This window comes from Schistocerca piceifrons, chromosome 3, assembly GCF_021461385.2.
Source record: "Schistocerca piceifrons isolate TAMUIC-IGC-003096 chromosome 3, iqSchPice1.1, whole genome shotgun sequence".
NCBI lineage: Eukaryota > Metazoa > Arthropoda > Insecta > Orthoptera > Acrididae > Schistocerca > Schistocerca piceifrons.
This window is the reverse complement of record NC_060140.1, coordinates 610,929,198-610,942,952: the sequence shown is the minus strand read 5'-3', so window position 1 is coordinate 610,942,952 and position 13,755 is coordinate 610,929,198. Positions and strand designations below refer to the sequence as shown.

General features: G+C 44.3%; 1 long non-coding RNA gene and 1 other non-coding gene across 2 annotated transcripts in view; both read left to right on the top strand.

Moving 5' to 3' along the window:
- The window catches only part of LOC124789665, a 712,930-nt gene that overhangs the window by 172,644 nt on the left and 526,531 nt on the right, over positions 1–13,755 (top strand). The window lies entirely within an intron of this gene.
- Trnas-cga lies at positions 4,619–4,693 on the top strand. Its single transcript has one exon. It is a non-coding gene; the product is annotated as a tRNA-Ser (tRNA).

The following is a 13,755-nucleotide window of genomic DNA, read 5'->3' as shown; positions in this document are numbered from 1 at the left end:
AGATATTCTTGTGTTTAGGTTCAATAGAGGGGAGTAACAGCAGTGGAGGCAGCCAGAAACATTTGCGCCAACTTCAGAGATATTGTCACATAAGAAGGATCGTTTTGACATTAATGACTCTCCAAGTTCAGAAATTTCTCTGTTTGATGAAGATAGTTTAAACTTATTAATCTACGTCACTGTGCTCGAGAACTGCAAAACGTGATGAACTGTGATCATTGCACCATCGTGCGACACTTGCATGCAGTGGGGAAGGCAAAAACAGGGAGTGTGTGGTGTCGCGTCCCAGAACAGCCTTACTATACCAAAATGAAGTAAGTGCGAACTGCGTAGCGCAATCGGGACGTTAATGACAATGGGTTTATATCGGAGATATGAGGGAGAGAATCTCCTTGGTTTGAAGCAAATAAGTTTCCTGAAAATAGGTTACAGAATTGCAATAGGCAAAAAAGGTTGGTTACTTTCTATCAAGTTTATTCTCACATATACTTATGTCAGGTGTTGGACCATAAACCCTTTAGTAAGATTCAGTCTATTTATTTGGACTTGCTACTTCAAAGCTAATTGCTGGTACATATAAGAAACAAGTACAAATCAATCACTTGTTCTTGGTTAGCACTGAATTGAGACAAAGACTGACGGCCTCTGTTCAACACTATTCCAATGAAACTCTAAAAATCCTACTTGACCTGTAGTTCCTGAGTGTCCACCAGAATTTATCACCGTCTTTTCATAGTTGAGGTCTTTATCAGCTGTATCGGCTGCTATGGGCTTACTCGGCCCCGCTGGCGTCTCCCTGCGGAATCTCCAAACTGCCGGCTCTGGCTCTGAATCTGCATCTGAATCGCTGCTTCTAGCTTTTCCGCTGCCTGGCCTTTTATTTCGTTTCTCATGTACTTGGGTGCGCACGAGTTAATTTGTTTCACATGACCCTTTCATTTCTAAGTGATCGGATTCCACAAGGATGCCTATGGTTCCACACAACACTCTCGTTTCTAATTGGTCGGATTGCACAAGAATGCCTTCGGTTCCACACGACACTTTCGTTTCTAGCTGCACACAACTTAATTTGGTTCCACACGAGTCTTTTCCGCACGTGACTGACACTCTCTCTTGTTGTATTATCGCCCTGGTCTTTGTGTCTTCCATTGCGCAAATTTGATTCATGCTGCTTCCTCTGGTAGGAAGTCAAACACTAAGTTATTTGATCAACAAGCCATACTTGGCAGCCTCTGCCGCTTATCTTGTCCCTACGTCCTGGTGGACTATTTGTTAATGTCGGCTGGCTGTTTGCTTATGCCCGCATCTCGTGGTCGTGCGGTAGCGTTCTCACTTCCCACGCCCGGGTTCCCGGGTTCGATTCCCGGCGGGGTCAGGGATTTTCTCGGCCTCGTGATGGCTGGGTGTTGTGTGCTGTCCTTAGGTTAGTTAGGTTTAAGTAGTTCTAAGTTCTAGGGGACTGATGACCATAGATGTTAAGTTCCATAGTGCTCAGAGCCATTTTTTTGTTTGCCTATGGAGCGTAGACTCTTATTATGGTCACAAAAGCAAGAATAAAAATTAAAATTTTCTATGGTCACAACAGTGGGTACCGCAGAAACTTTGTCCCAGAACAGCCCTCGGATGCCCAAACGTACCGACCGACCGCTGTGTCATCCTCAGCCGATAGGCGTCCCATTGATGCGGACACGAAAGTGCAGTACATCTCTCTTCCGCCCGTTGTCAGTTTTTGTGTCCGGAGCTGATACTTGGCAGTCAGTTAGCTCCTCAATTGGCCTCACGAGGGCGGAGTTCATACCACATGCCAATAGCACTTTGCAGACCTAGACGGTCCCCCATCCAAATGCTAGCCAAACCTGACAGCTCTTAACTTCGATGATCTGACGAGAAACGGTGTCACCGCTGTGGTGAGGCCGTTGACCTTGAGTACCGCATGCTCTAAACCAGAACCACAAGAAAATCAGCGGGTGGCCATATGTGCAACTCTACTTGCTCGTCTCTAGTTGGCTCGTGAACAAAATCGACCATTCCTGTCCCGTATCCTTACTGGTGACGAGAAATGGCGTCTTTATTCTAACGTAAGAAAAAGAAAGGAATGGTTGACCCCAAACAAAGCAACAATTTCCTGCACAAAGACGTGTGCGCATTCATAAAAGATAATGTTGTGCATCTGGTGGAAAAGCGACGGTGTGGTGTATTACGAATTGCTTCCCCGAGCTACACTCCTGGAAATGGAAAAAAGAACACATTGACACCGGTGTGTCAGACCCACCATACTTGCTCCGGACACTGCGAGAGGGCTGTACAAGCAATGATCACACGCACGGCACAGCGCACACACCAGGAACCGCGGTGTTGGCCGTCGAATGGCGCTAGCTGCGCAGCATTTGTGCACCGCCGCCGTCAGTGTCAGCCTGTTTGCCGTGGCATACGGAGCTCCATCGCAGTCTTTAAGACTGGTAGCATGCCGCGACAGCGTGGACGTGAACCGTATGTGCAGTTGACGGACTTTGAGCGAGGGCGTATAGTGGGCATGCGGGAGGCCGGGTGGACGTACCGCCGAATTGCTCAACACGTGGGGCGTGAGGTCTCCACAGTACATCGATGTTGTCGCCAGTGGTCGGCGGAAGGTGCACGTGCCCGTCGACCTGGGACCGGACCGCAGCGACGCACGGATGCACGCCAAGACCGTAGGATCCTACGCAGTGCCTTAGGGGACCGCACCGCCACTTCCCAGCAAATTAGGGACACTGTTGCTCCTGGGGTATCGGCGAGGACCATTCGCAACCGTCTCCATGAAGCTGGGCTACGGTCCCGCACACCGTTAGGCCGTCTTCCGCTCACGCCCCAACATCGTGCAGCCCGCCTCCAGTGGTGTCACGACAGGCGTGAATGGAGGGACGAATGGAGACGTGTCGTCTTCAGCGATGAGAGTCGCTTCTGCCTTGGTGCCAATGATGGTCGTATGCGTGTTTGGCGTCGTGCAGGTGAGAGCCACAATCAGGACTGCATACGACCGAGGCACACAGGGCCAACACCCGGCATCACGGTGTGGAGAGCGATCTCCTACACTGGCCGTACACCACTGGTGATCATCGAGGGTACATCCAAACCGTCATCGAACCCGTCGTTCTACCATTCCTAGATCGGCAAGGGAACTTGCTGTTCCAACAGGACAATGCACGTCCGCATGTATCCCGTGCCACCCAACGTGCTCTAGAAGGTGTAAGTCAACTACCCTGGCCAGCAAGATCTCCGGATCTGTCCCCCATTGAGCATGTTTGGGACTGGATGAAGCGTCATCTCACGCGGTCTGCACGTCCAGCACGAACGCTGGTCCAACTGAGGCGCCAGGTGGAAATGGCATGGCAAGCCGTTCCACAGGACTACATCCAGCATCTCTACGATTGGCTCCATGGGAGAATAGCAGCCTGCATTGCTGCGAAAGGTGGATATACACTGTACTAGTGCCGACATTATGCATGTTCTGTTGCCTGTGTCTATGTGCCTGTGGTTCTGTCAGTGTGATCATGTGATGTATCTGACCCCAGGAATGTGTCAATAAAGTTTCCCCTTCCTGGGACAATGAATTCACGGTGTTCTTATTTCAATTTCCAGGAGTGTATATTGTCAACAACTGAGATATCTTGCAGACGCGTTCCAAGGACAACGATTAAGAAGACTGCATGAAGCGATGCTACTCCCCGATAATGCCCGCCCGCATTCTGTTAGATTGACAAGAAACACTATATTGGAGTTCCATTGGGAAGTCGTTCTTCACCCACCTTTTCATTTGATTTTGCGCCCTCATAATTTCGCCTTTTCTGCTCTCTTTCGAACAACCTTCAATGGTCCTCCTTTCCAGATGAAAATACGCTCAGAATTTGGGTGGACGAGTTGTTCGCCTCAAAAACAGTTGATTTGTAGAGTCGCGGAATCGAAAAGTTATCGTAGCGTTGGTAGACTGTTGTAAGCTGTGAAGGAAATTATATTATTGATGACAAAAGTATCTGTTATGCGTATCCGCTGTGTAACTTACGGAAAAACGCGCTCCGACCCAATACTAGAGTTCAAAAGTAAATTGTAATGAAGGGCTGTAAAAATAGTTGATAAAGAAATCAGTTATTTACAATATGATTATTTCTTTATTTTGAGAATGTGGACGCAAAACGTTAGTGAGAAACTGCACTTTACAAGTAAATATCACATAGCTGGATCGTTGCAGTGACGTCGCTGTTTAGTGGCAGATCACTAATTTCCACATCCTCCCTTGTTTATTCTACATCCGTGTTACGTTAATTATTGCACACTGGCACATCTCTTCTTGTTGTGTCTCTATATAAAGCCAGGTTATAAATATCTTTCCATTCGTATTTCATCTGTCATCACAGAATACTCACAGTGTGATGCGGAGCACACGACATTGCGACAATGAACTGACTGCCACACACTCAGAGCTGTTACAATAAAAATATTTCCAGAATGAGATTTTCACTCTGCAGCGGAGTGTGCACTGATATGAAACTTCCTGGCAGATTAAAACTGTGCGCCGGACCGAGACTCGAACTCGGGACCTTTGCCTTTCGTGGGCAAGTACTCTACCAACTGAGCTACCCAAGCTTGGATAGCTCAGTTGGTAGAGCACTTGCCCGCGAAAGGCAAAGGTCCCGAGTTCGAGTCTCGGTCCGGCGCACAGTTTTAATCTGCCAGGAGGTTTCAATAAAGATATTCTTTGCCTGACTAGTGCAGCTTTATCACTAGTACAATAAATGTTTTACTTACTTTTAAAACATATTCTACTTTTCAGTATAGTTTAACTGCTGAAAAAATTGATTACGTAGACAATATTATCCTCAAATACTAAAGTGCTCAGACAGAAATGACAATATTTATGTAAACAGTTCAAAAAATGGCTCTGAGCGCTATGGGACTTAACATCTGAGGTCATCAGTCCCATAGAACTCAGAACTACTTAAACCTAACTAACCTAAGGACATCACAAACATCCATGCCCGAGGCAGGATTCGAACCTGCGACCGTAGCAGTCGCGCGGTTGCGGACTGAAGCGCCTAGAACCGCCTCGGCCACCCCGGCCGGCAGAGACCGTAGCAGCAGCGCGCTTCCAGACTGAAGCGCCTAGAACCGCTCGGCCACAACGGTCGGCTGCAAACACTTTCTTACGCTCCTAATGGATGTCGTTACTGATTACGTTTACGGAACAGGAGGCCTTAATTTGAACTGTCCCAGATCGAGTTATGAATATGAATTAACAAACTCACAAATAAAAATTATCCTGTGCTTCTATGCTCCGCAAGTGAGTGACCTAATTGTATGTTATTGCCTTCCATAACTGTATCGTTATAGACGGTTAAGGTCGGGAGCGGTGGAACGGGTCATAAGTGTCATAACTATAGTCCTTCATCGTTGGCGTCAATTGTTATAGAATTATAGGACATGTTTCTTTCCTCAAGAATTACGGCGTTTTTGGAGAACGAAAATCAACACAGATTCCCCAAACAGTGATCTAACGAAACTCAGCTCGCTCTGATCCTGCATGAGATTCATAGCGCTGTAGACAAAGGCGCTGAGAGGTTGATGCCGTGTTCCGCGACTTCAGGAAAGCAGCTGACAGCGTCCCGCGGTGCCGCTAAGCGAAAAAAAAAAGAAAAAAAAGCTTACCGACTATCGGACCACATTTGGGACTGGATTCAGGACTTCTTTGCAGATAGAAGTCAACACGTCGGTCCTAACAGATCGAATCGACAGATCTACATGGTCGCGGATTAAAACAGTGGTCCAGGAAGTAAAGAATAATTTCTATTATTTGCGCCAGTAATCACAAAACTTTTGGCCCTGGAACTACCGTTTTCGGTCAGCAATAACCATCTTCAGATCTGTTTAATAACGTGTCCTAATATAATAAAGCCGTAGTGGCATTATCGTCCGACGCCACTATGGCTTCATTATATTAGGAAGTGTTATTAAGTAGATCTGAAGATGACCATTGCTGACCGAAAACCCTAAGGACCAAGATGTAAAAGGCAATTTAGAAATTTGTGGTAAGGTCGTATGGGACCAAACTGTTGTAGTCATCGGTCCCTAAGTTTACACACTACTTACCTAACGTAAACTAACTCACGCTAAGGACAACACGCACACCTATTCCCGAGGGAGGACTCGAGCCTCCGACGGGGGAGCCGCGCGGACCGTGACAAGGCGCCCGAGACTGCTCGGCTACCCCGCGTGGCAAAGGTAACTTCCGGAGTACCCCAAGGAAGTGTGACAGGATCGTTACGGTTTACAATGTATATCTAGCAGAAAGCGTCGGAAGCTCTTTAAAACTGTTCGTAGATCATACTGTCGTGTATAAGAAAGTATCAACGCCAGAAGACAGTATCGATTTTCAGAATGATCTTCAGAGGAATGATAATGGTGCATGCGTTGGCTGTTGACCATGAACGTAGATAAATGAAACATATTGTGCATACACAAGAAATGAAATTCACTACTGCACAATTACACTACTGAGACAAATTGCTGGAAACAATATTTACCGTAAAATATCTAGGAGTAACTGTCCAAAGCGACCACTTGAAACAAGTAGCAGGAAAAACAAATACCAGACAAGATTCACGGGAACAATCTTGAGGAAATTTAGCTCATCCACAAAGGACGCGGCATACAAGACCCATTCTTCACTAATGTTCACGTCTGGGACGCTTACCAGTTATGACTGACAAAATAAATGCAGAAGATCTACCGCAGAACGGAGCATTTCGCCACGGGATTGTTTTGTCGGCGAGAGACCGATACAGAGATACTGGACTGACTCCAATGGCACACGTTACAAGAGAGACGCTGTGCATGATGCAGAGGTTTACTATTGAAGCCGGCCGCGGTGGTCTCGCGGTTCTAGGCGCTCAGTCCGCAACCGCGCGCCTGCTACGGTAACAGGTTCGAATCCTGCCTCGGGCATGGATGTTTGTGATGTCCTTAGGTTAGTTAGGTTTAAGAAGTTCTAAGTTCTAGGGGACTGATGACCACAGATGTTAAGTCCCATAGTGCTCAGAGCCATCTGCACCATTTTTTTTTTTTTTTTTTTTTTTTTTACTATTGAAATTTCGAATGATCACCTTCCGGGAAGAGTTGGACAACATATTACTTCCTCGCTCACACATAAATACGAAATGATCACTAGGAGATTCGTGAAATTAGAACAAATACAGAGACTTACCGATCAATCTACCCACACGCCATTCGCGAGTGAAACGGGAAAGGGGGGTATAGTTAGTGATACTAGAGGTACCCTCGGCCACACACCATTAGGTGGCTTGAGGAGTATGATGCGGATGTAGATAACGCCCCAAAGCATAAGTATCGTATGAAGTACAAATTAAAAATTACGATTATATTGAAACATTTTGTACCGGGTGTTAAGCAATACATTCCATATTTTGAGAGGCGATAGTGTGCACGAAATGACGGCAATAATGTCTAGTGCAAATGTTTCCAAATACAGCCCTTCTGCTTGGTAGCTCTCTGCTTCCCGCAGTTTTAGCAGGAAACCTGTACACTGTTGTTTAAAGATACATGCAAGCCTATGTCCATCTGAATCTTTATTAGCGTATCGTGTAGAAATCTAAAGTATATAATTGAAGAAGCTTTCAAGATTTTTGGCAACATCATTAAACAACGAGTTGTATTACAGATTTGTTTTTCTTTAATCGAATTTTTATGTTGTTTACAAACTGCAACACCTCCCAAACATTTCACTGTAGTTAAGGACGTAGAAACATGGCCTTGCCTATATGTACTTCTTACAAAAATGGGACTCTGGTAGCTGGAGTCAAAGATTTTTGGTGGTTCTTGGGGTTTTCGTTCTTTTCTCTTTTCGTGATATTTCCACAAAAACTTTCGTCCCTTAATACATTTCTCTATTTCTGAGAAGTGAAATACCAATTAAGCTTTAAAACAGAATGAAGAATTTTCTTAAAAATCTTCATCCCTTATTTCAGCCCATTATGGGTTGAATTTCCAAAATCAATAAAACACTTATATTTTTATTTCTAACAGAGAATCCAAATACAAATTTTCATAGACCTCTGAAAATGTTTCATTCTTTATTTCACCCCCTTTGTCTTGAATTTTCAGAAACACTGAAGCACGTATTTTTTATTTGTAACCGACAAGTCAAATAGCAATTTTAATAGATATACGTATAAAAATACTGTAGTAGTTCGGTAATAATGATTTATTTAAAAAAATAACTTTCGCCCACTATCCCCTCCCCCCCCCTCTCCCAGTAGTTGAACTTCCAAAAATGCTAAAACATATGTTTCTTTATTTCTGACTGAGAAAACAAATACGAAATTTAGTGGATCTAGCTTCAAAATTTCCTTAAAAGCGATATATTTTCAAAAAATATTTCATCACGTATTTCACCCTCTTGGGGTGGAATTTTGGAAAATCTCTTCTTAAGTAGCCCCTACAGTACAGGGTCAACACCCTCTCCTAATTTCAAGTTTCTATCACTTGCGACTTGGGCCGGGCGATAATGAGCAGTCAGTGAGGACATATATATAAAACAATTGCTATAATTCTCTAAACGCTTTGCCTTACGCACAAAATTTGTAACTGCTACATTAACTTTATAATTTAAATCATTACACAGCTGTAGGTTTTCCAATAACATCGACGGATGACATTATCACCTGTTTTTTGAAGTAACAGGAATGGTGGAAGCCACAAACAGTTTCCAGTTTTGCGCATTGAATTTTTCGGACGGTGGCAACAGCTATGGCGTCCGAAGGTTCAACAACACCTGCGCCGGGGCGCGACCAGCCTGCCCAGCCCGGCATATCCCTGGAAACGTGACGGCCCGACCCGCCACACGTCACCGCGCGCGCAAGCAACCAACACACTTCGTGCGGCCCAGCTTGGCCAGCTGTACGCGAATACTGCAGTGGACCTGCCCCGCGAGACGATGCTGCTTTGGTCATGACATGTGACAACTCTACCGCAGAAAAAAATCTCAGATGAAAAGACAGTAGTGAGCAAAGACGTCAATTCACAACACTTCAGAAACTGGACAAAAAAAGTCATCCCCTAAAGAGACGCACCTTGACCCCACTGGTCGGAGGTGAAATTCCTCAGTCCCCACGGGGAATATTACGAAACGGGTGGATAAAGTAGGTGAAAAAGTCATTTTTAGGTGTAGTAATCCGAGAAGGATTTGACAGAACAGTGAAAGACCCGTCAAAACAAAGAACCTTGTGTCGATGACTTCGCCTAAGAATTACTAACATCTTTCGGAGAATCAACCATGAAAAAAACTAATCCACCCAATTAGTAAGAAATTCAAAAAGAATGTGACAATCCCAAAAGCATAGAAATCATTTTTAGACAAAAGTGACTATTACCGAGCCGGCAGCGGTGGTGTAGCGGTTCTAGGCGCTCAGTCCGAAACCGCGAGACTGCTACGGTCGCAGGTTCGAATTCTGCCTCGGGCATGGATGTGTGTGATGTCCTTAGGTTATTTAGGTTTAAGTAGTTCTAAGTTCTAGGGGACTGATGACCACAGATGTTAAGTCCCATAGTGCTCAGAGCCATTTGAACCATTTTGACTATTACCGAACAATATAACTCACGATAGCAAAATGTTATTATCTAAAGAAAAATGCAAATGCTAGTGCAAACCGACCTTGGGGAAGATTGATTTGAATTTTGGAAAAATGCTGGAACAGGTGAGGCAATACCGACCCTTCGAGTATATCATAGTAGTAACTAAGTGTTCGACAGAAGCTGGCGTACGAAATATTCTAAACACTGTCCCTACCACTTATCTCAGAAGAAACCTAGATATATTTCATTTGTAGCTAAGCTTTTGACAGTGTTGCCTGGAATACTCTTTTTGAATATACTTTATAGTAGCAGACATCTTTCAGCCGGCCGGAGTGGCCGTGCGGTTCTAGGCGCTACAGTCTGGAACCGAGCGACCGCTACGGTCGCAGGTTCGAATCCTGCCTCGGGCATGGGTGTGTGTGATGTCCTTAGGTTAGTTAGGTTTAATTAGTTCTAAGTTCTAGGCGACTGATGACCTCAGAAGTTAAGTCGCATAGTGCTCAGAGCCATTCGAACCATTTGAACCAAGCAGACATCTTTCGGCCAGGAATAGCATCTTTGCCTGATCTAGTCTGCTTCTTATGTCCTCCTTGGTTAATCCGATCCGTCATACGCCATTCTGTTTCCAAGCTATCAAAATCCCTTACGTCTTCTACTTCATGGTCTCCAGTTTTGATTTTAAGTTTATCGCTAGTCTCATTTCTGTCACTCCTCATTAATATCATTTTTCTTTCGTTTATTCTGTCCATTTACAATGATTAGACCACTGCATTCAACACGTCCTTTAAGTCTTCTTCACTTTCACTGAGGACTACAATGCCATCAGCAAATCTTATCGTTGGCACCCTTTGCCTTGCCTTCTCCTTTTAAACCCACTCACGAAGCTTTCTTTTATTTCCGTCATTCCTTCTTTGATTTGTAGATTAACAGCAGTGGCGTAGGACTGAACACCTTCCTTCTTCGTCTTCCATCTTTATTCTTCCCTCTTGGTTCTTCTACGTATTGTATGTTACCTGCTTGTATATATAGCTTATTCCTGTCTTTTCAGCATTTCAAATTTTTAGCATCCTGTATCTTGTCGAACACTTCTTCTAGTTTGTCAAGCCCTATGAAGTTGCCTTGATTTTTCTTAAGTCTTGCTTCCATTGTGAAGCGCTGGTACATTTACTTTTTCTGAAGCGAAACTGATCGTCGATTAACAGATTGTCAGTTTCCTATTCCTTTCTTCTCCAACTTGTCATATTTTACAATGAGCTGACTCCTACTGTGATGATAAAAACTGACTAAACAAAAGCGATCAGTTGATAAAACGTATTTTGTAATGGAGAGAGAAGAGTGTGTGTATATATGTGTGTGTGTGTGTGTGTGTGTGTGTGTGTGTGTGTGTGTGTGTTTGTGCGCGCGCGTAAGTATGTGGGCCGGGGGGGGGGGGGGGGGGGGGATGCGACCACAGCATGTTATAGTATGCAGGGCTGAAGTATGTAATGCAGACGTGAATAGACCTCCAAATAATACACTCGCCTGGAAAGTTGCTTAAAATAATTCTGGGAATGAAGATTGTAACTGCACACAGTGAATAATGTCAACAATTTTCTTTCATTATGTAGTCCGTAGGGTTTCCTTTCCAATGCGTTGTCAAGTAGACAGTTCCCTAGGCATGTTCATATTGGGAGAGCACCCGCTAGCGAAAATATGGTTACGATATCCGTTCCCGGTCCAGCACGCAATGCTAGAAGGTCACTAATGTTCATCCCACTTTCAACTCCCACAATGACTAAAAAATTGCATTTTTCCCATAATTCGTACATTTTGTTCGTCAATCATTTGCTGTATCATTGTGCTGACGGCATTTATGGAATTCTACCGTCGAACGACCCAGGCATATTGTTTGAAATACATTACTGTTGTTTTGGAGAATACCGTATTGCCGTAATAGTTCTTTTTTCTTCTTTTATTTAAGCGCACGAAAGTCACTGTTTTTACTTTCTACTGCTTCAGCTGCAATCTACGGCCATCGTTAGAGCCTGTGTTGCAGCGTAGCATACCTTGTAAACTGGTTGGACAAAAAACTATGGTAACACCTCAAACACATTACCATGCCTAATGCGGTACAGAAAACCCGTAGGCCCTCAAATCAGCTTCCGGTGGTCTCAGAACGGATAGGTCCTGAATAGTTTTCAAGAGAATCTTATACCATTCTTCCTGCCAAATAACGGCAAGTTGATGTAACGATGTTGGTGGTGGATAGAGATCATTACGCAGCCATCTTTACACATAAATCACTAAAGTTTAATAACAATGGTTACTGTGATGGCCAGGAGAGATCCGACAATTCGTCCTCGTGCTCACAAAGCCAGTCCTGGAGGACACGACCTGTGCGAAGAGGAACCCTGTCTTCTTGGAACACAGCAACGCTACTGGTGAACAAACATTGCAACATGTATGGATCCGATCAGCCAAAATGCTTACATGATCCTTGGCAGTAATGCCATCTTACGGAGTAACTATGGGGCCCGAAGTAATACCACGATGTGGCTGCCCAAATCGTGGAGGTCATGCTTTACGCTTGGGACGTAAACTCGGGTAGAAGTTAGAAAAAAGTTTGAAACAAAACTCATCCAACCAAATAACTTTCCTCCATTGCCTCATAGTTTAGGATATTATGGGTTCGGCTCCACTTTTTCCTGTTGTGGGCATTTGCGTCAGTGATGTGTGGGTTTGGAACTCGGCCTGCAATACTCGCTCCATGAGCTCCGTTCATATTGTTTTGCTGCTGACATTTGCATTTGCAGCTGTCGTCTCAATCTCCTGCTATGATCGTCTGTCACGATCAATCAACTCGACTTGGCAAATGATGTTCTACGCTTTCCCTGTACGCTGTATAAATCTTCGATACGGCGCCGCTTGAGACACCAAACACTTTCCGCTACATTGGTTACGGAAACGTCCATCATATGAGCACCAACAGTTTCCTCACACCCGAATTCACTTATCTCTGACATAATGCAATCACAATTGCGGAGAACACTTGTGAACACGACTGACGCAACGTATTGAGGACATTGCACGGGTGCAGTTCGTGGTCAAATTGCAATTATCTCGAACATAGTAAGTAACGGGCTAAAATTGATAGAAATAACTTATTACAACACTAGTGTTTTGCGGTTTATCCATAACGACCGCTGTTCTCAATTTCTATCTTTGTTCTAGCATTTATTTGGTAGAGAGGTGCCGTTATCTCCACACATATCGTTTAAGATTCTGTATGATGATCGTAGCGTACGACGATGGGACCCAGCTGCCTTGAGATCTCATCTCTTTTGTGTACCTACGGTTTCGACTGTCGTAATAAGTCTCTCGTACCGTTGCTTAACTGTTTGTTTTGTGCCACGGGAGCTAAATTTCCGAGCCGTTTCCGCACACCGCGACCTGATTTCCCAGTCAAGGCCATGCGCTCCTACTCTTTAAGTGTTCGTCAGGGCGAGCAGAATTCTTATGAAAGTTTAAAATCGCGTTTCATCATAACGGCGTGCGTACTGAGTCTTCACAGCGGCGTTACAAAATAGTATAGTCATCTTATTCCAAGAGTTTGTTGCAACAGGCTATCCATAGACTAGAGGGCGTAAAGTGGCGTCGGCTGTGGATGCTTTTCGTGCTAGAGTTTAACCAACTAAGAACTAGCAATGAATTTACTCCAAGCGACCACTATTAGACAATTTATACAATAACATAAAGCTTTTGTGACATTTGAAGATCAGAGTCGAATTTTGGAAATAAGTTAGTCATAAATATACGGCCTGGTGATGGCATAACGGATTTGGAGTAATTTTCTACCAGTTTTTCAACTTTAGTCAGCCACATAACGCACATACAAGTTCATTTTCAAGATGAATAAGGTCATTGGACCAATTGAGCTATAGAAAACTATGGCAGATGGCGATATTAGCTGTGAGAATGCATTTTGTTAGTTTAGAGAGAGGTGCCGACGGCGAACACGTGCGTGAGGAGAGCCCAAGCGGCGAAATCTGGATATAACCACTCTGGATTTACATTGAACAGAACTCATATCCAAACAACTCCCTCTACGACAGCACATTTTATGGATACCATTAAAGAATTATGTAATAGAAATTA